Source organism: Parasteatoda tepidariorum, chromosome 5, assembly GCF_982258835.1.
Source record: "Parasteatoda tepidariorum strain Cologne lab strain chromosome 5, Ptep-v5.0, whole genome shotgun sequence".
NCBI classification, from domain to species: domain Eukaryota; kingdom Metazoa; phylum Arthropoda; class Arachnida; order Araneae; family Theridiidae; genus Parasteatoda; species Parasteatoda tepidariorum.
This window is the reverse complement of record NC_141759.1, coordinates 115,214,005-115,235,031: the sequence shown is the minus strand read 5'-3', so window position 1 is coordinate 115,235,031 and position 21,027 is coordinate 115,214,005. Positions and strand designations below refer to the sequence as shown.

General features: G+C 28.9%; 1 long non-coding RNA gene across 1 annotated transcript; it reads left to right on the top strand.

The window, feature by feature from the left end:
* The first annotated feature begins 312 nt into the window (after nucleotides 1-312).
* On the top strand, nucleotides 313-20,774 carry LOC147810037 (uncharacterized). Its single transcript, XR_015433563.1, has 3 exons — nucleotides 313-414; nucleotides 3,518-3,617; nucleotides 16,712-20,774. It is a non-coding gene; the product is annotated as an uncharacterized LOC147810037 (long non-coding RNA).
* The last annotated feature ends 253 nt before the right edge of the window (nucleotides 20,775-21,027 follow it).

Here is a 21,027-nt window from a genome sequence, read left to right as displayed (position 1 = left end):
TGTGATACTGATTTTTAATAAAATGCATTACGTTTAATGCAACTACACGGTTTAAATGCGTAGTAAAGTATATCGTTCTCGTATCTAGTTCTGATTAATGTTAGTATTTTTTAAAATGATAAAGTATTTCGCAACTTATTTTAATACACTTCAAGAAATTCAAGATGTTAAAATATTCTATGTGGCATTTTATTTCACACTTTTTTAATTGACGAATTTCGAATTGGCGACTTTTGAATTGGCGACTTTAGTTCGGTAAATTCCAATTGGCAGACAGAAACAATATTCGATTATAACAACCCTAGAAAACCTTTTCAGTCTTCACTCTTGTCCAGTAGAGTGAAAGTAAATTTAAAAAAAATCGCCATTTCAAGAGTTTGCGTTTTATTTTCGATAGGACTTGCAATCTATAATGTAAGTTTTCATTTTTGTTGATATGTTTATTAAAGATGTTACAAATATTGAATGTTTTAAAGTTATGTATTGAATGTTTGTATTGAATGTTTATGTTATTATCTACTATTAACTGCGAGAACTAGAATGATTCACGGTTTCATGATATTTCAGTATCACTCCTGTTTAAAAATTCGAGCGATATTAAAATCAAATATCGCGATTTGTATTTACAATATTAAAAATCCACAAGTCTTGTTTTGTATTCATGTGATTTGAAAATAGCATTTCCGAACCAATTTTTCTTGCTGAAATTGAATTAACATCTTAAACGTAAGCAAAGATTTAGCATTTTCACATTTAGAACATTTTTGTGACATTTAAGGTAGAGATGTACCTAGAATCAAAATTTTGCCTGGTTTACGTACACGGTGAAAATTGAATCTCTTTCCCTGCCGGTTCCGGGTTAACTGGTGAAATTTGGATTTCTAATTTTCCACAGAAAAAATATTTTAGGTAATATAAATCTAAAGATGTTTATTACGCGAATATATAACCAAAAACGTGTTTTTATTTTTTAGATTTTTTTGAACTAAATTTCAAAAAAAAAAAATTTCGAGAAGTCTGGGATGACTGACTATTCGCGGAAGCAAAGTAATTAACATATAACTGCAAAGTAATTAAAACATAATTAACGAAGTAATTAACTTTGCTATGAAGTGGTGCATGTGCTATTTAGGGGACTTTATAACCAATTAATATTTCGTTTGACTTACTTAAATTTTCAATAGTATTTACTAACTTAGCTTCGGTTTAACGTAGTCTTTTAAAAATACAATAATGTGATGAATAAATTGAAACTACCTGACAACTATAAACGTAGTTTGCGTGCAAGGCGATCTACCTTAGAACAATCTGTTTTCGAAACTTGATGAAATTTTTTTATTTAATAATAGGTATTCGTTTAGAAGAAATTTGGGTCCGTTAACGGACTTTTCATAATTTTATTTTACGAAATTCTTGTTACTTTTTACTAACTAGTCATTTTTACCGGTATACTTACTAATTTTATCTGGATAAAACATTTGTTAGTAGATAATTCAGATGTTAATTCAAAACCAAACAGTTCATTAATAACAATAATAATAGCAGAAGGATGAAATAAAATCCTATCTTTTCAATATAGCAAATATCATCTTAAAAAACAATTTATTTAAATTAAAAGTTAAGGCTTTTACGGGAGAAACTCATTACCATGCAGTAATTTATACTTATTTTTTTTTTTTGAAGACAAGTTTATAATTACATAATTCAAACGCACATATTTAATAATTTTTGTTTAAGTAATTGGTCAGTTGTCATAATTTTCTAAAAATCGAAGTAAATAATTGTTGCCTTTTTTATATTTATTTTTAAATACATACTTTCGTTTTAAAATGCCTTTCTTCTTAATTTAGAATATATTATTTTTGAGTTCAAAAAGATATAAAAATTGTTGTCTTTTAAAATTAAGTTTTCTTGTATTTGTTATATTTAAGAAATGGTTATAATACATCAAAAATAAAATTTCCTTCTCTCAGAAGCTATAAAAGTCCACAATTTCATATAATATGCGGTATCTGTGTTTTCATATCTATTTTTCACTTCAAATCTGGACTAGCTCTAATAACTATAGAGCAAGAAATAACGTAATTAATGGAACCTGAAAGACTCAAAATGTTGACCAATCATTTTGCCAAATCTTCAAGAAGAATGATTTTAATCTAGGTTGTTTCATTTATTGAAAGATTTAATTAGGGCTGAATTTATGTTTAGTGTTTAATATTAGCAAAATTAGTTTTTTAAAGGATTTAACAAGGACTGAAATTTATGTTTAGTCCGGGGTCTGTCCAGACATTTTGTGAAAGGTCCTGTTTTTATAAAATTGTGAAAAAACTTTTCATAATTTGTGAATATGAAATGTGCGTTAAGTCACATTCTTTCAACCAGGGTCCTGCTTATGTGAATTTGTGCAAATAGGGTCCTGTTATTGCAAAAATTGCTAAAAAGCATTTCAAGAAGTTTTTAAATTGTAAATAGATACAAGATTCTGCTCAACAATTGCTGCTACTAAATTAGAGATGCAACATACAAATATTTGGTATTTAGCCTATACTTATCAACGCAGAATATTCATTTCGGACAAATAATGGAAACAGAATAACTCACATCTTTAATAATTTCAATTGACATATTTTAAATAAAACAACTTAGTAATGTACCACTTTTAATATGATATACATATTAAGAAAACTTAAACAATTCTTAAATTTATAATATTTTATTTAAAAAATTGCCAGAAATTTTTATTTACATAATATTCAATTAATTAATTTTATGAATGAATGTAAATTGATCAATTATTTATTTACAACAAAAATATGATTTAATATTAATAGGAATGCGCTCACGATGTTTATAAAAGTAGAAATATTTTCTTACAATACTACATTAGGAATTTAAACTTAGGGAAACTTAGTTTGTCTCGAACAGTCTTTCTTCACCCCCCTCCGGGAAGGGTTTATTCGATTAACAAAATAATAATGAAGATAAACAAATTTGTGAAGGGTCCGATTAAGAGATAAATTATTTTGTGAAGGGTCCGTTAACGGACCCAAATTTCTTCTGAACATACCCCTGTCAACAGATATATTTTTAAACAATTATTACAGAGAAAAACACGAAATAGATAAACAATCAAAAATTGCTGAAAAACAGAAGAAAAGAAAACTAGATGCATGGAAGTAAGAGTAATATTCAATAAATATATGCATATAAATACTGAAATTTTTTTTTCCAAATGTATTATGTTTTAATAAATTTACGTATAAAGTTAGCATAAATTTTGGTAAATATTAAGTATCAATAAAACCGTGATATTGAAGTATCTTAATTTCTCTTTTTGTCATAAAGTATTGATTTTGAACTCTCTTCATATAGATATATAACCCGGACATTGTAATTTTTTCCACGAAGCTATTTTTAGATTGGTTATAAACAATATTGGTTATAATCAAAATTTTACCTTGAGATTTAGACATAAGATTTAATTTCATTAATGATTGTCTTCTTAATTTATTTTCAGATTCAAATAAGCTGTCTAATCGATATGTGATAATGGCTTCCCGACATTTGACGGAATAATCTAAACCTGCTTTCCAAATGGCCCGTTTGAAACTTCCCAGGTAATATATAATTAAGTTTAAGCTCGTCTTTACAATAGGAGGCTAATTCTAAAATACCATTTGTTGTTATTTTGAGGGCTGAGTGTGTGTCTTTGTTAAACATACCTGTCGTACATTGCATTTGTTCTCACGACTCTAACTAATGTAAAGAATCTTGCAAAAATATATTCCTATCATCAGAAGTAGTGAAAGGAAAATTTAAATTTATCATTATTTCTTGTGCCAGCATTTGGAATTTTAACATTCACAATCTTCCACCTAGTTAAAATTATTTTTATGAATAAAGAAGTGTCTTCATAGTGTGGTAGATCGTTTTTTTTTTTGGCCCACCTCTAACAATGCATTTTTAACAAAATCGTTAAAAATTTGCAATACCAACCTCACATTTTGTCTCTCTAAGCTGGAAGGAGAAGGCGCTTTTAATGTGAGTTTAAAGCCATATTTGGCAAGATTAATTAGCTCAGACTTGGTGGTTCAGAATTTCTCGGTGGGTATGGTTTATTCCTTATTCAAAGCTGATCATGACGTCATACCGTGCACTGATCTCTAAAATCAGAACTGAAGGATACTGTTTATACTTTCTGTAAGAAATGAGTTGTGAATGTTCGAATTTTAATTAAATACAGATTATTTGTATTAAACATTTCTTATGTAGTTTTTTTTAAAAAATTTTTAAAGGATGACTGAGTTGAAGAAAAGCTATTCCATTTTTTTAATCTATTATTATTAATCTATGATGTTTTATTTCATGATAAATAATCATTATGCCACTTTTAAGGTCCTTAATTTCTAGAAAAAAAATCCTTAAATTTTTTGATAAAAGGCCCTAAAAGTGCTCAATTTTTGCTTTGATAGAAGAGTGGGAACCCTGAGTAGAAAAATCGACTTACGATGATTTTTGTAATGTAAGTAATTGACCGATGGGAAAGAAAAGCCTGAAAACCCTTACAGTACTAAATTTTTTTTTCTTCTTCTTTTTTTTAACTTTTTTTTTTTTGCATCTGTCGCTTTATTTCTTTAGTATCTCGAGCACGTGTTGATTTGAAAATTTTAGGTTTTACTTAGAAACATAATTTTTGTTTTTAAAATTATCGTGAATTAAATATTTTCATATTACTAAAGAATTTTGTGAAAACCTCAAAGATTACTGATTATTGTTTTCGACTATATGCTCCGGCGAAAAACATACGATTCTTTATATAAATGTCGCGAATATGTTTAGTCCCGCAGTGGACTGATCGTTAATTTACGGTTCCCAGCAGATCACGGAAGTCAAGCATTACTGGTTGCGGTCAGTGTGCGGTTGGGTGACCACTTCGATTAGTCTGCGTAGGGACCAAGGGTGTGCGGTATGGGTCCTCATTAAATTGTTCTACCTTAAAGTGCTCGTCTTCGCGTGCAGGTGTCGTCGGGCTACCGAAGCGAGGGTGCCATCCCCTCTGCAGACGATCAAAATTGTGATGGCATGTTTCTCAGACAGTCGCCAATAGCCCATTGTGCAATTCTTAGTGCGACATAGATGAACTATAATAACAACAACAACGAATATGCTTGTTATTAATAATAACCGGTTATTATAATTAAGTTTTTTTGGTAAATGTCTTGCACTCTTACTAAGTGGTTGTGCTGTTATTAATATTTGCCATTGAAGTTTGGTAAGTGTAATTAATTCATCGTAATTTATTGCAAATTCAACTGAAGTGTAATCTTTGTATGTCTATGTACTGTGATAATATATCTGCCTTGTCGAATTAAACAAAAGGACTTGGTGTAAGGCGAATTTTTAGCTAAGTTTAAATTTAAGATATGAGCTTTAAAAATTTAATCTTACTATATCATAAAGTTTAAATTTAAAATAATAGATCTAATTTAAAATAATAGATCTATTGATGCTGGTTAGTTTTAGAAATCTTGAGTTCATAGTTCTTCATAGTTGATAGTTCTTCATAGTTATTGAGTTCCAGGGCCCGTTATGTCCCTGCACTTATGTTTTCTTCTTTTTCTTCTTTAAGTTAACGGCTATTGCTTGGTACGCATTGACACAGTATATCATACAGTGATGCTTTTTTTAGGTTAAGTGTTTTAAAAAACAAAAAAGTAAAAATGTTCAGACAGAATTAAAAACAGTCTAGTATCACACAAGTATTCATATAACTTATGAGCAGCGTACAGAAATGGCGGACGTCCGCCTCTAAAGTAAACAAGAAAGGGACATTATCTAGATGGTTGCACAGGACATTACCATATGTATTAGAAACTCTAGCTAAATGCGTTGAAAATTACTAAACTAATCAAATTTCATTTGTAACTATTGATGTTTTTGTTGTTTCTAATGCCACTTGCTGCACGGGCTAGTCTGCTTGGTGAAACCGAGCAAATTTATGGCAGAGTGTGCGTTTCTTGTTTTTTCAGTGACGCCATCCTATGGCCAAGAATTCGTCTTCAGCCAGGCACACGTCACAGCCCGTTTAATAGGGCGGATCCATTCATACATCCATATATTCATCCACAGATCGTAATTTTGACCTGAATCAGAGAACGATAAATAAACCCTTATTTATCGTTAATAAGCCTTAATATATCAGTAACTATTGATAAAAACAACTAGCAAATGTGATAAATTCTGATAGATTATTCATTTTAACCGCATTTTATCATACTTAAATAAGATGGTGAAGATGATATTCCAAAGAAGGATAAAACTTTTTGAATTGATAATTGAAGAATTCTTTCATAGATGACAAATAGACAGATGTTGAGTTCTTAAAATCGTCTGTTGCAAAGAAATAAATAAAAATGAACGAGACACTCCTTACACAGATGAGAAAAAAAATCTTGGAAATTTGATTCCTAAACCACAGTTATTAATTTGGAACAATTTAAAATCATTTGAAGCATCCAAAGATTTAATTGATCGTTGATCAAGTAACATGTGATTCTATGCAATAATATAAGTATAATTGAATGGAATTTTTTTAACCATAATTCTGTTTTATCTTTTTTTTTAATAACTTAGCGAAAAATAATTTTAAAAAAAATGCAAAGCAAATAATTAAAATAATGGAAACAAATACAAGAAACGTACTTAAAAAAAGCTTGAAAATAAATAAATGAGAAACACACACACACACAAAAAAAATCACTTGTTGCAAACACCCGCTGCTCACGCGCAACTCATAAAGTGATGAAATATGATGCAGCGATTTGATTTGGCGAGATTTATAAAAGACAATTTAAAACATTTCTTTAAACTTGACTGACTTTGAAACGTAACTTCAATTTCTTTTTGTATGATTAAATTCCTTTATTTCACTCCTTTTCCTGATTTAGATTTTTATTTTGAAAATTATTATAAAAATATTTTGAGAGATGAACTATAAATCTACATTTCCTTTCTTTTTTTGTTCGTATTCGTTTATAATTAATTCGAATTTAAGACAGCATCTTTATTGTTTTGTTAAGTTCGAGTGTAAGTAATTTTTCACTTTTTTTTAAAAATTCGCATTAGTTTCATTTCTTCCTGTCCCTTGTTATGAATTTTGTTTAAATCTTTTAAAACATATTTTTTATACAATAGCGACAATTTTTAGAGGCATGACGGTATGGATCTCGAATCAGTTAGTTTTTGCTTATTCCAAACTATTTTTTTCCTATGTTTTCAGATAATTGTAAAGAATTAATGTAATTTGTGTCGAAAATAAATGCAGAAAAATTCTACAGCTAAGTATACTTAAATAGAGTTTATAAGTAAATTCCAATTTTTATCTGATTTGGCTTTCTTTAGCGGTTTAAGATTTTCCTACGACGTAATTTTCGACATCTTCGACATCTCTCTTACTAGCAATCAAAATTTAATTGGTACTTCTTGCTAAATGACAGTTTTGATCATTTTTCTGATCGCTAAAAGCAGCATTTATCGTCAATCGAAATATCGTCATCTTTCCTATTAGCTAGAATCTCAACTGGAGCTTTGTGATGAAATTGACAATGTGTTACAAAATCCCTCAAAATCACAAGCAAATGTCACCTTAATTTTATTGCTAAATAGAATTTATACCAAAAAAAAAAATAAAATTAATATTGATCACTTTTCGCCTAGCTTAAGTTCTCAAATTTCAAATAGTGCTCTGACCGCAAGTTACTATTGTTTTTTTAAATTTTTTTTTTAAAATTTGTAAGCTACAATTTATCTCTATTTTTATCCCCAATAGAAATGTTAACCACTTTCTGACGTAAACTTAAACAATAATAAAAAGAAAAGTAATAAAACGGAAATTTTTTTTAATATTTTTAAAGTTGATTAAAAGAAGAAAGTAATTTCATTGTAATGACTGCTAATACCCCAAATCTTCCGTCTTTCAGAATATTTAGCTCTACATTTATCTTTTTAATTAAGGCACAGATAGAACTTTTTTCTTTTTTCGCTCTAATTCGACTTAAAAAACGCAATTTTTTAAATTTTAATTTAATTCATGATGAAATCTCTTTTTATATGTCTAAGTATAGTATATTTCAGGGCTGTCCAACTGCAAAGAACCCACGGCCCAGAATTCCGGTCACTGATCACCTGGCGGGCTGCAGTTTGAAAAAGTTGAACAATAACCTCTTACCTCTTATACAATAACAATTAATAGTTGAATTATTAATTACTAATCGCCTAAGGCGGCCAGCTGTCCGCCACGCTAAGGGTTTCCACAAATAAAGTTTTTTAAAACATAGCAGGAAATCTGAAGATTAGTGGACAATTAAAGTGTTTCTGTCCTGCAATTTTGTCTTCATATCCAGTTCTGCTGCAGATGTGTTATAGCTCTTGAGGATGTTTGAAGATGTAACTTTGCTATGGTAACCTAACCTATAATATAACTATCAGGTGGAGACTTGTTTTTTTTTCTTAAAAAAGGCCTCAGAAATTGTAAAAGCATACAAAAGTTGCTTTAAATACATGAAAAGAACACGAAAACGAATTAATTTTTTATGGTATCTATTTCTGTATAATTTTTTTATGGTATCAATTTCTATTTCTATATCGCTACAAAAATTAACGTCGGGTAGACTATATTTGAGGGTGCCCCTTGATTCTCGCCAAGTTGTGATCGCGGTTGAGCGCCAAGCTGGGCGGTGTTGAAACCCAATCGTGATTCTCAACGGTTTAAATTTTAGCGTTATTAATGTTCAACGGTATACGTAATTTCAGAGGTCCATTACTTCTTCGTTAGATACCGGCTGGTAAGGTTACTTTTACTTCTGGTCAATAAGATCGAAGGTATGTGGGCAGTCATAAAAAGGGACTTTATAAAAAAATGTCATCACCAGTTCGGTACCACAAACGCCATTTTCGATTCATACTTCGCCGAATTTATGTGACGATGGAGGTACACAGATTCTATTCACGATAAATTTAGACAGTATCTAACTGTTATTAGATAATTCTGTGCACCTAAATCTGAGTATATTCAAGCTTAATGAAGGAGTTGCTTTTTTTTCCTTTTCTTTCTGCACCTACTCCATTAATTTTTGCGTCGATTTAAAATCCTTTTTATTGGATTTATTAATTTTGCTAATATTGGGTTCATTGCAAGCTTTATCCGATGTTTTGTTGAAATTTTCCAATGTTTTTTGAAATATCATTATGTTTTGGCCGTTATTTCTGTTACCACGGTGTTCCGCGCAAACAGGAATAGCGCCAATCATAAGTCACCAATTTCGCCAAGGGGCATCCTCAAGTATAATTTTCCCTTATCGTCTTCGCTTAAGAAAAAAAAAAGAGCGTGGAAAGAAGAAGAGAAACTTATTATAACAATTATGAACAGCGATAAATATATCAAAGCGTAGCGTTCTATTTATGTATCTAATATGTTGCCACATTTTTAGTACAAAAGTTAAAGTTTTATCCACTTTGATAAATGTAAACTAATGCGAACCTTACAATTAAATTATTAATTCCTTCGTATATTATTGGTTTAAGTTGTCGAAAATTAATATTTCAATTGTAAGGTTCGCATTAGCATACATTTATAAGAGTGGAGAAAAGTATATGCATTTTTTAATAGTTTCTTGAATATGGCTCTTTGAAGACGAAAAAGCATAGATTTTCTTACAAAATGACTGATAACTAAGAAACTAATCCAAATTTTTGAAAAAGAAAAAAAATACTTCTTTATTATGTCAAAACACAATTATGTGCCGAGTTTCGTGCCTGGACGAGGCTTCTGGGGCGATATATTGTGATTACAGACACACACACACACAGCCGCGGTTATTATTATGTATAGATGTATAGATAAAACAATAGAACAGAAGGATTATAAAACAATTTGCTTACATTTTAATGGGAAAACAAAGACCGTTCAGCCTGAATAAGAAGTTGGCGGGCCGCTAGTTGGACAGCCCTGGTATATTTCATGAGAATTGTAGTCTTAGAATTGTAGAATACAGTTTCTATTATAGTACTCAAATTTGAAATAACTAATTTAAAGCGTAATTTTTTTTCTCTATCTGCTTAATCGATGTTTCCTATCTGACGCATAAAAAATGATATTTTGGCAATGCATAGTTTTAGAAAATTGAAAAAGTACAAATAAATCAAGAAACTTTTTAATTTAATGATACAATGGTTTCACGGTAAAATGAATTTCGCTATGATTTAAAAACGAAATTTATAGCCTTAGGTAGGTCAAGTTGAATTTGGCGATTAAGTGCGGTGTTTTTATTTTTATTGAGTTGTAACTCGTGCAAGTTTTAAATAAAATACTGTTCGCCCACAAGTAGACTCCTGTTAGAATTTTATTCTTTGTATTTAAAAGCAAGTTTTATTTATTAATACATACTTTTAAATTTATTTCTCAATTTCTTCTTTTGATATTGATTCATTTAAAAATATTTTCTTCACGCAAACATTTTTATCAGAATATTTTGATCACTATTAACTCTAAACAGTCCCGCAGTGGACTGATAGTTAAGACACGTTTCCCAGCAGATCACCGAAGTCAAGCATCACTGGCTGCGTTTAGTGTGCGGGTGGGTGACCACTTGGATCAGTCTGCGTAGGGATCGAAGGTGTGCGGTATCGGTCCTCGTTAAACTGTTCTAATGTAAAGTGCTCTACTTCGCGTGCAGGTCGCCGGACTACCGAAGCCATCCCCTCTGCAGAGGATCAAAATTGTGATGGCATGTCTTCGTATCATCCTCAGGGATGCTTCCCAGACCGTCGCCAATACCCCATTGTGCTGCTCTAGTGCGACTTAAATGAATTACAATATTAATACTAAACATGCCAACACTTAATATATTTCTACCATAGCCGGTCAAATGAGCGGACTTTGTTTCTTGATTGAATGTATGAAATATTAATGTTAGAAAGGAAATAAACATTAAAAAAAACTTTATTATAATTAAACAAAATTGCATATTGCCAATTTTTGTATATTACAAACGCAACGAATAATAATTTTTATTTTATTGCTCAGCGCATAGTTTACATACACAGGTATGTTAGAATTGTACATTTTCCGCAGACAAATTTTTCACATTTAGAACAGATTTTGATGGTTTTATTGTCGTTACAACATCCTATTTGGCATGTCTTACGTTCAACCAGTATATCTACATTTTCAGAAAATTCATCTTCATCAATTTCTGAGAGCTCTAGGCCTATATTATTTATTTCTTCTAAGAACTTGTGCTGTCTTGATTGTTTCGATATTTTTCCGTAATTTAAAAAAAAGAGATTACTTCATTACTACCTCTGAGCTAATTAATTTAACACAAGGAAATCAAAATGATCTTTACCATACATCAATCTAAACAAAAACCATACAACTTGATTTTGTAATTTTCAGTTACATTAATTTAACGAGCATAAACTACGTTTTGTAGTTGTGCTCGAAATTTTTCAGGCTAAACCTAGTTTCTAGATATTTTTTTTTTGTAAGCTATTTTTGTGTTTTTCGACTGTTTTCAGTCGGCAGAGAAACGCAGCAAATAATGTCGAGTTGTATTTTTGCACATCGTATTTGGCACGACAGCCTCAGGTTGGCCAAAGTCTTCTGTTGCAGATTCCGGATGCATTGTTGGGGAAGGGGTCGATGATGGAAGGTATCAATTTTGGTTTCAGGGCAGTTTCGATGTATTTTTTGGCATTCAGGATGTTACAAAGCTTTTAAAAGTTAATAAGAGAGTTGGACAAAAATGTAATGGATTGCATTTTTCGATTCCAGTGATCAATTACTTGTAATCATGATTACAAGAAAACATAATTTGTTACAACTGTAATCGTGCTTACAATAAACAATTACAGTAATCAATTACTTGTAATCGTGATTACAACTTTGATAATAGCTGTAATCGTGATTACAATAGTCGATTACAGTAATCAATTATTTTGTAGTCTTGATTACAGCTGTAATCAAAATTTTGATTGCAACTGTAATCATGATTCCAAGTAATTTCGATTACAAGTAATCACAACAAAAACGATTACGGGTAATCATGATTACAGTTGAAATCAAAATTTGCAATCATGATTACAAGTAACTTATTACTGTAAGTGAAAAATGTAATCGATTACATTTTTGCTCTACTCTGATGTAATTTAAAATTATGATCACTTGTAATCGCGATTATTTGTAATCGTGATAACAAGTAATTGATTACATAGCAGTAATTATCTGTAATCAATTACAGATGTAATCGATTTCTGTAATCGGCGGCCAACTTTGGTTAATACCCTTAATGACTTTGATATATAACTTCATTTTCTTTTTTGTATGATTAAATTTCTTCATTTCTCTCCTTTTCCTTATTTAGATTTTTAGTTTGAAAATTATTACAAAAATGTTTTGAGAGATGAACTTTTAATCTATAAAAACTAGATTTTTTTTAAAATAAGCGCTGTTTTCTCAATAGTTTATCGGTCAGTTTTATTGCTTGCATATTAACTAACATTTAGGTACTAATTAAAAATGTTTCAACTCACGGAACTCCTGTGATCTTTCAACAGCTCAAAAACTTTTCGACCCATTTTGTTCAATTTTTTTATTTTGCCATTTTAAATTACATTTTTTAGAAATGATGTAAAAAATTTTATTACAATTTTTAAAGTTTTTTTACTAATATTAAATAAATAAGAAATATTTCTGAAAAATCATTTGTAGTTTACAACTATATTTGGTTAAAAAAATTTTAGTACTGTGTTTAAAAATATTTCGATTCGTTTAAAAAGTTCTAAAAAGCTCTTTATTCGTCAAAAGAAATTATTATGACGATAAACTCATTTTAGTCATAAAATGTAGACAGGAATCAAATTGGGATGAAGTAAGGTGCTCTGAATAAAATTCAAGCACTCTAGTCAATCGGAAAGTTGAACTTTTCATCATAACTTTCTATCCATTAAGGCAGAGAAACAAGTTAGCTAAAAGGTAGTAACAAAGTTATTCTGTAAATAAAAAACCTTCAAAGAAATTTAACATTTTTGATCAAAAAGAAATTTACATAGATTAGAAAAGAAATTTAGATAGATATTGTTTTATTCTAAACAACGGTTTAAAAATTCGAGATATAAAAAACTGTTTCGAAAATCATAAACCTATACAAAATCATTTGTTTTAAAAAATTTAAGTATTACATTTTCGACTATATGATTGAAATTGGGTATAAAATGTTTTGAAATTGAGTTTAAAATGTTTTGTTTCTAGGTCTGATCTTTGTCAGCATTTTTTAAAATAGCAAAGAATCTTCAACACATTTTAATATTCTATAGGAAAATCTAACTGTCGAAATTGTAAGTAAAATTAAATTTAAATTTCATTAATCGGGGATTTTAAATTGGCGACTTTAGATTGGAACATTCCAAATATGAAATTCTATCAAGATTATAGCAACCTTGGAAAACCAAAACGGAATTGAAATATTTTTTAACAAAAAGATTAGTATTCTCTCTCTCAGTGGGTAATTCTCTTTCACTTCGATGAATGATTGTAGAAAAATGTTAAATCTGCGTTTATTACATAGTTTTTTTTAATCTGTCTGCTTATATTTTTAAAAATTTGAGAAATTTGAAAGCAATGGTAAGGATTTAACAAAATAAGTTTCAAGGAGTTCTAAAATATGATCCATTTATCACTGATGATACTTTACGTCAATATCGTGATCGATGAGACAAGTGCTGTCTATTGTATAACGTTGAAGAAAAAACTACGGAAACCTCTTACGGTTAGCTCGATGCCAAAGTGATTCTAACCTTAAACTGTCTACCATAGAGTTATTATACTACTGAGCCGGAGTTATTACGACATTATTATCTATTATAATATGGAGCTCTATATAATAGCTCATATAATATGGGACCCTATAATATAGCCTATGTAATATGTGTCTGCATATAGTTTATATAATATGTAGCCTTATATTATGACCCGTATAATATTCTCCCCCGCACTACAGGCTATTATAAAATTAATTAATATAGCAGCTTCTCATATTGAAGAAATGAAATTTTATTTGGAATTTTTAGGTTTTAGGACAATGCGATAATTGTTTTAAAAATTTCAATTGTAGGTTTTAGCAATTGCAAGCATACTTACTCAGTATTACAATCATACTCCATATTATTAATGTATTCACAACTTTAGGATTCAAGAATAAAAAGCAAAATTACTTTTTTTTCTCTATTTTTTTAAAACTGAGTTATGAGTTTTGACACTCTGAAATTGTAATTGCATTTGTTGCATTCAAGTTTTTTCTTTATTTTTTTTTCTGTTGATCGAAATCGAAGGCGGTTTTCTAATGCAGCAATTCCCAATTTTTTCGATTGTGGAAAACTAAATAATCGACCTTCTTTTGGCGGAACCCCTAGACTAAATGAATAAATTTATTTAGCATTTTTAAAAACATATAAATTAATGAAACACTTTTAAATATTTAAAAAGTATTTAGTGAATGAAATCTTTTCTCTATATCGTTTTATAAGAATTAGTCTTAAAATGGAGTTTTTAACGTCTGATGGTTGAATTTACCGTTCTAGAGTAGCATCTAGTATAAGTCTTAATTTGATTTCAATGCATGCATTGACTGAAAATGAAAAAGCTGGAATATGGTTTCCATTAAAATGAAAGCGGAAAAATAAAAAGAAAGAAATAAACGTTGAGGCTGGTTATCAGGGAAACAGACTTCTTTATTGTGGAATTTGGTTAATTTTAATCGATGCGAAATAGTAAAAGAATTTTTTATAAATGCATATCCTTTTCATAATTCATACCGAGGAACCATAGGGTTCCTCGGAACACAACTTGGGAACTGCTGTTCTCATCGATTCAGATAATAATTAATCAACAAATAATTCATTGAGCTTCTTCTTTCCGCTTGCCTTTCCTATGTCAGAATGTAATATGATCTTTTTTCCACCACCTTCTTCATTCCATTTTTTTTTCAAAGTTTTGCGTTTATAATTCCACATCTAATTTTAGACACTTTTTATGGAAAAACTGTACCGTTCTGTTAAATGTTCAGATATTTAAAATTTTATACTGTATGCGTTGTATTGTATTTTATTCAATATGAGTAATTGGTAAGCGCCGTGCTTTTCAGGGGAATTTATCTCCTGGTAAACACAGGCTTGAAATTTCTTCAGTATTTTAAAAATATATTCTCCCCCTGTTTTCTTATATTTTTCATTAAGTAAAGTTTAAAATTCAGTTAAGTACTAAATAATGATTTAACCCATTAATGCCTAGCCACAAATAGTAGTCTATATATGAAAACTACTTGGGTGAAAAAAGTTATAGAGCACATTTATCTACACTACGTCAAGTGGATATTCCATTCTGTTGCCAACCACTTAAGCCTAAGAATAGAACTATTCGATGAACTGAGATCGAATCATAAATATTTATACATAATTAATGTATAGAATTATCTAGTTTCTACAAAATAATTCGGGAAATTGAGACGCTTGTGCTACCACTTTTTCCTTTTTGAATACTTTCAAAAGGACGCCAAGCACAAATGAGTTAAATCGCTTGATATTTTTTAAAAAAAAATCTTTGATTTTAATTTTACTGTTACAGGAGTAATAGGAATTTTTCTTACTAAATCTATGTTATTTCGTGAGCAATTATTTTTAGTATAATAAGGGTTCTTACCTTATCTCAAGGAATATTCTAAGAAGTAACGTTTTTTCATGACGTTATAGATTAATTCAGAGGTTTCTGTTACCTGCATCGGTATGAAAAAATATATAAGTAACAAACTTCAGTACTGTTGCTAGAAACATACGTGAATGCAAACAAAACATACATAGAATACTTACGAAAATTTAATCATAAAAGAAATCGCACAAAAAATCCTAGTTATAAGCTAAAATTCAGAAATATACTTGCGAGATTAAAATAAAATGTGTTTTTGAATATAAAGTTTTAATGTAAGGAATTGGTATAGAATTTTCATTTTTCCGAAAAATTCCATACTATTTACTGAAGTATAAAACAAAATTGTAGTACTATAAGAAAATATTCCTTTTTTTCTTATACTGCAAAATTCGAATAATTGTAAGTTTTTTAAATTCGAAAGAAGTAGAAATATGATTTTGCTCCCTGAAACTTATTAACACAGCAATAAATTTACTAAGAATTTTAAAACTGTGAAAATATAAACGTGACTTAATGTAACATGTAAATGTTTATCTTGATATCTTTTTAAAAACATTGAACAACTATAAAAAATGAAGGAAAAATTTCACGAAAACTTCTTGAAATAAAGTAATTTTTAGAATATTATAAAATATTCACAATAATTTCATACTTATTAAAATTAATAATAAAGTGCACATGGGATGCAATTTTTTTTTAAAAATCCCATTTGTTATATTTAGTTGCCCAGTGGTCTATTGCGACTATTAACTTTTTTCCTTTAAGACATAAGTTATTTTACAGTTACTAAGGTTACTTACAATATTTTCGCTGGGGTAATGAGATATCTATAATTGAAAATTTTAAATGCCTTGTCCTTAATGAGTTTTGTTATGAAGTTCTAATTACAAACAAAGTAAAAAATTGAACGTTTTCCTTTTTGAAATTTTATTTTACTTTGGCATTTTTTAGATTCGTCTAGCCTCAACTTGTTTTGAAAGCTGGATTACACAACCTGATTCTCAGAAAGTGATTGCCATACTCTGATGTTAATGGAATATTATGGATAAGTACTTTTTGTATCAATTCTTACTAATTGTATTTAAATGTCACATGCTGCTAGGGGTCACTGAAATCTGGTTAAATTATGTGAACAATGCTTATTTAGATTTTACTTTGTAACCGGCCTTGAGAAGCCGACCCATTTTTGACCTTACTCTCAACTCTGTCGTACCTAGCCCAGAAGACAAGGATTCTTTAACCCTTTGGTTTTTGATTTTGACATGAGTGATTGGGACTGATATATATATATGTATAAAATTTTTCAATTAAAGCGTTCTCAAGTATAATGGCAGATAAGATTTTACTTTTTCACTTCTTTACATTTGATGTTTTGTTGTGTAAAAATTTTATGTATGTTTTTTTTTGGTTTTCCTTTAGTTCATCTTTTTAAGGAATCTTAAGATTTGATGTAACTTTTATATAATGCATAACATCGGATTGATTTTTTAAACAGAATATTCTTAAGGGGAAACATATTTGAAATGAAGCATAATTACAAAATGATAAATCTGTACTTCCATTAGTTTTTTAACTTGGTTCCATATTAGAATTAAATAAATAAAAACTTTGAAGGCATGAAATAGGTTTTTTAAGCCACATATTAATTTCAATAGCAACATAATAAATTTTGTATTTTTATTAAAAAAAAATTTGCATAAGAAATTACTCTAAAATTTGTTTTTGCTTACAGAAAAAAATACACTTTGCTTTTTTCATTTAAGATTGTATAAAAGAAAAAAAAATAGTATAGATATTAAAATATCTAACATCTTTTTCATTAATTATAATTTTTTTTGAAACAACTTCACATTTATTCTGCTCTTTTGTGAGCACAAAGTGATTTATAGCTAAATTGATAGCTGGATATTGCTTAGATAAACTGGTAATTTTCGAATATTACATCAACAACTTTTCTTTTTAGGTATCAGACTGGATGAAAATCAGCAATTACGATAAAAAATTGTTTGATTTTATTTTGTTATTCATATTTAAACTTTTGTTCATTAGCTTTCCCAAATCCTTAAAATTTTAATCTCCGATTTTTAGAAATGAAGTTATTTTTTCGTATGTGAGACCACAACAAAAAGAAATTTACGAAAACGAAACTAAAATGTTAGTTTTACACTGAGTATTGGAACCTTTTTTTTATTTGAATGAATTATAGATTTAAGACAAATAAAATTCATTTTTTCAAAATGAAATTTTCGGATTTTTAATTGTGTTGTCAGAATATTTTCACGTTTAAAATTTTCTTGCATTTTAAAGGCATTTTCCGGAGAACGTTGATTTTGAGAATTTCTTTACTCTAACACACATTGCAAAAAAAAGTTTATTAAATAATTCTTCAAATTTTAAATGTAGATTTTGTATAAATTAAGCGTTGTTTTTAATTAAAAGTTATTTCATAGTTTTTTTTCTTAAATTTTAGGATTTTAGTTCAAAACACAGCTAACCATATTATTGATCTGTAAAAAAAAATATTTTAAAACTTATACATTCCAATTTGTTGTAGCCTGACATGAAAAATTTGTAGTTTTTAAGCTCAAACTTGCTTTTATTTTGAAAAATTATTTTACAAATTTCTAAACTTAAAAATTTATAATATTATGACCCCTGCTTACCAAACATAAAATTAAAATTTTAAACAAGTCTTCATTTAGAAAAAAAATTCTTCGAGACCGGCCAGATACCTTAAATTTTAATTCTAATATAGTTATAAGTTTTTTTCGTACTCAATATAAAAAACAAGTATATATAAAATTCGACTTATAACACTGCATTCAATGTGCTATTTAAAATACCTAGAATAATGTTAATACAAAAAATAAATTTTGAGGTAGTTTACAGAGGTGTAGACGTTGCCCTATTAAAAGTATAAAAATGAATTAATTTAGTTTTCAAAGATAAAAATAATAGTTTAATTTCTAACAGGACTTAAGCCTCTGAACAAGGCTTTATTCCAATGCATTTATTCAAATCCAGTGTTTCACTTGTAATAATTCACTTGTAACCTCTGAGCAAGGCTTTACATATACATATGTTCAAATTCAGTGTTTCACTTGTAATAATTTAAAATAGAATACTAGAAATACTTCTTTCTTTGCTAATATTTTTGAAATTCCTTTTTCAAGTTCTCCCTTCGTTATTTTGTTTGTACTATTGAATTTGTTCTTTTCTTCGAAACAAAAATATTTGCAATTAATTTATTGCTGTTTTACTATAAAAATATATAGTTGGGTTAATTAACAGACGTAGCCAAAAGAGAAAAAAAAAAGCTAGTGATTGTTTAGTTTTTCCTTTCTTTCCAATTAATATTTTAGACAACGATCACATTTTGCGTTATTGGTCCTCTACAAGATGCATACGGAATCGTTCAGATATTTTCTTTTAAAAATTCTTAACATTTGTTTTATTAGCAATACTGTAATAAAAGGTAAATATTTTTCAAGATAAACTCGTTATTATTTTTAATCATGTGTCAAAAATCAATCCACATATTTCGCACTGAGACGGTTCAATTTTATTATTTTTGTTTTATTGTAGTTGTCGATTTGAAAATGCTATTTTAAATAATAAGAAGTAAAATGACATTATTTTAATTAATGGTACCTCGCTAGCAGCCCTGTTAACTTTTGTTCTTTGTAATTGTTTTAATGTGATACATACCATTGTGCAATGTTCACAAACCGGTTTAGTTATTAATGCATGTAGTGTTCTGCCCCAAAAGTAATGAGACTATAATATTCTATGGTCACTCATCGCATGGAAAGCGTACATAAGTTGTATGGTTTCTAAGTACGAAGCGCATGTTGGGTGGGATTGATAGATGAAACGTTAGGTTGGGATTGATGGATGAAACGTTGGATTGGGACTTATGGAAGAATGTGATTTGGCTCGAACTTTAAAATGATCAGGATCTCGCAGTTGCTGAGGGCTTAAAAGTCTTTTTGTTTGTCTCAGCATGATTCAAGACAAAAAATAATAAACGTTATGTCAACAAGTTCTGCACCAAGTTTCAGCAACTTCTGTGAGGACAAGTTCAGAATGTTTGCAGAGATGGTATCCTGTCTCGTTCTTTAGTTTTAAGTGGCATATTATGACCAAATGTGATCTGGACCACACGGTAAATAAGAAACACTCCAGTATACACCAAAAAAACACGAGAATGTGAAGCGAATACAAGTTACTCTTTAAACTCATAACAGGACTCATTGCTGATGAAGTAAGGCTTTGAGGAATGACACTCATGGAATCATTCTTGGCATCAAGTATCATTTCTCGCTGTTGGTGAAGAAAAATATGATAAGTCTTCTGCCTGATATGTATCGCCCAATTTTTTTTTTAAATATCTAACCAGTCTTATAAATTTTGAGATAGTATGCAGTAAGAAAAAAAAAAATTCCCAAATGTATAAACTTAGTTTTATAGAGATGAAAGATGCAAGAATTTTATTCTATCACACTCACAGAAAGAACAGGACAAGAAAGATACAGCAGAAATATGAAAAATATAGTTTGTGACGAAAAACCAAACTTTTGGTATAGAAAAAAATTATTAGCTATAATAAATATGAAGTGATTATAAAAGTACATATAAAATTACACACGGTCACGGTTAGCGATTGGTTTACGACTTCCTGTCAAGAACTCGTACTAAAAATTAAGCAGATTTGTAAGAAACAGGGTTTGAAAAATCCCAGCCCACCTAGGTTTTTCATCAGAAACATGGGGTTTATTGGATTTTCGATAAAAACCAAGTTTTTTTTTCAAAATTTCTTTTTTTATAGTTTTAGATTGTTACGCTATTAGTTTTATTTCTTAAGGATAAGCAGATTGTTGCATAAAAATTTGAATCTACTCAACTAAAAGATCCTTTGATTTTTAATAATCGTTTTATTCAGTTAACATTGCAACTTAATATACTGTTTTTAATTTTTGTTCAAATTTTCGGTTGCTTTAAAATTCATGTTTTTGGCCAAAATGTTTATTTACATTATGTAAAGTTTCCTAATAATAGGTTTGGCTAAAAATGATTTTTGTTTAAGTTCATCATAAAAGTAAATGTAGCACATTTGCTGATCTAGTAGCGAAATATAAAAATTTGTTGAAACAATTTTTTCAATATTTTTGACAAATTTCTTCATTTACTCTTTTTTTTTAATATACATGAAAAAAATTGCAAATCTAAATTTCTGCACTTAATTTTACAACTAAATTTCAATGAAG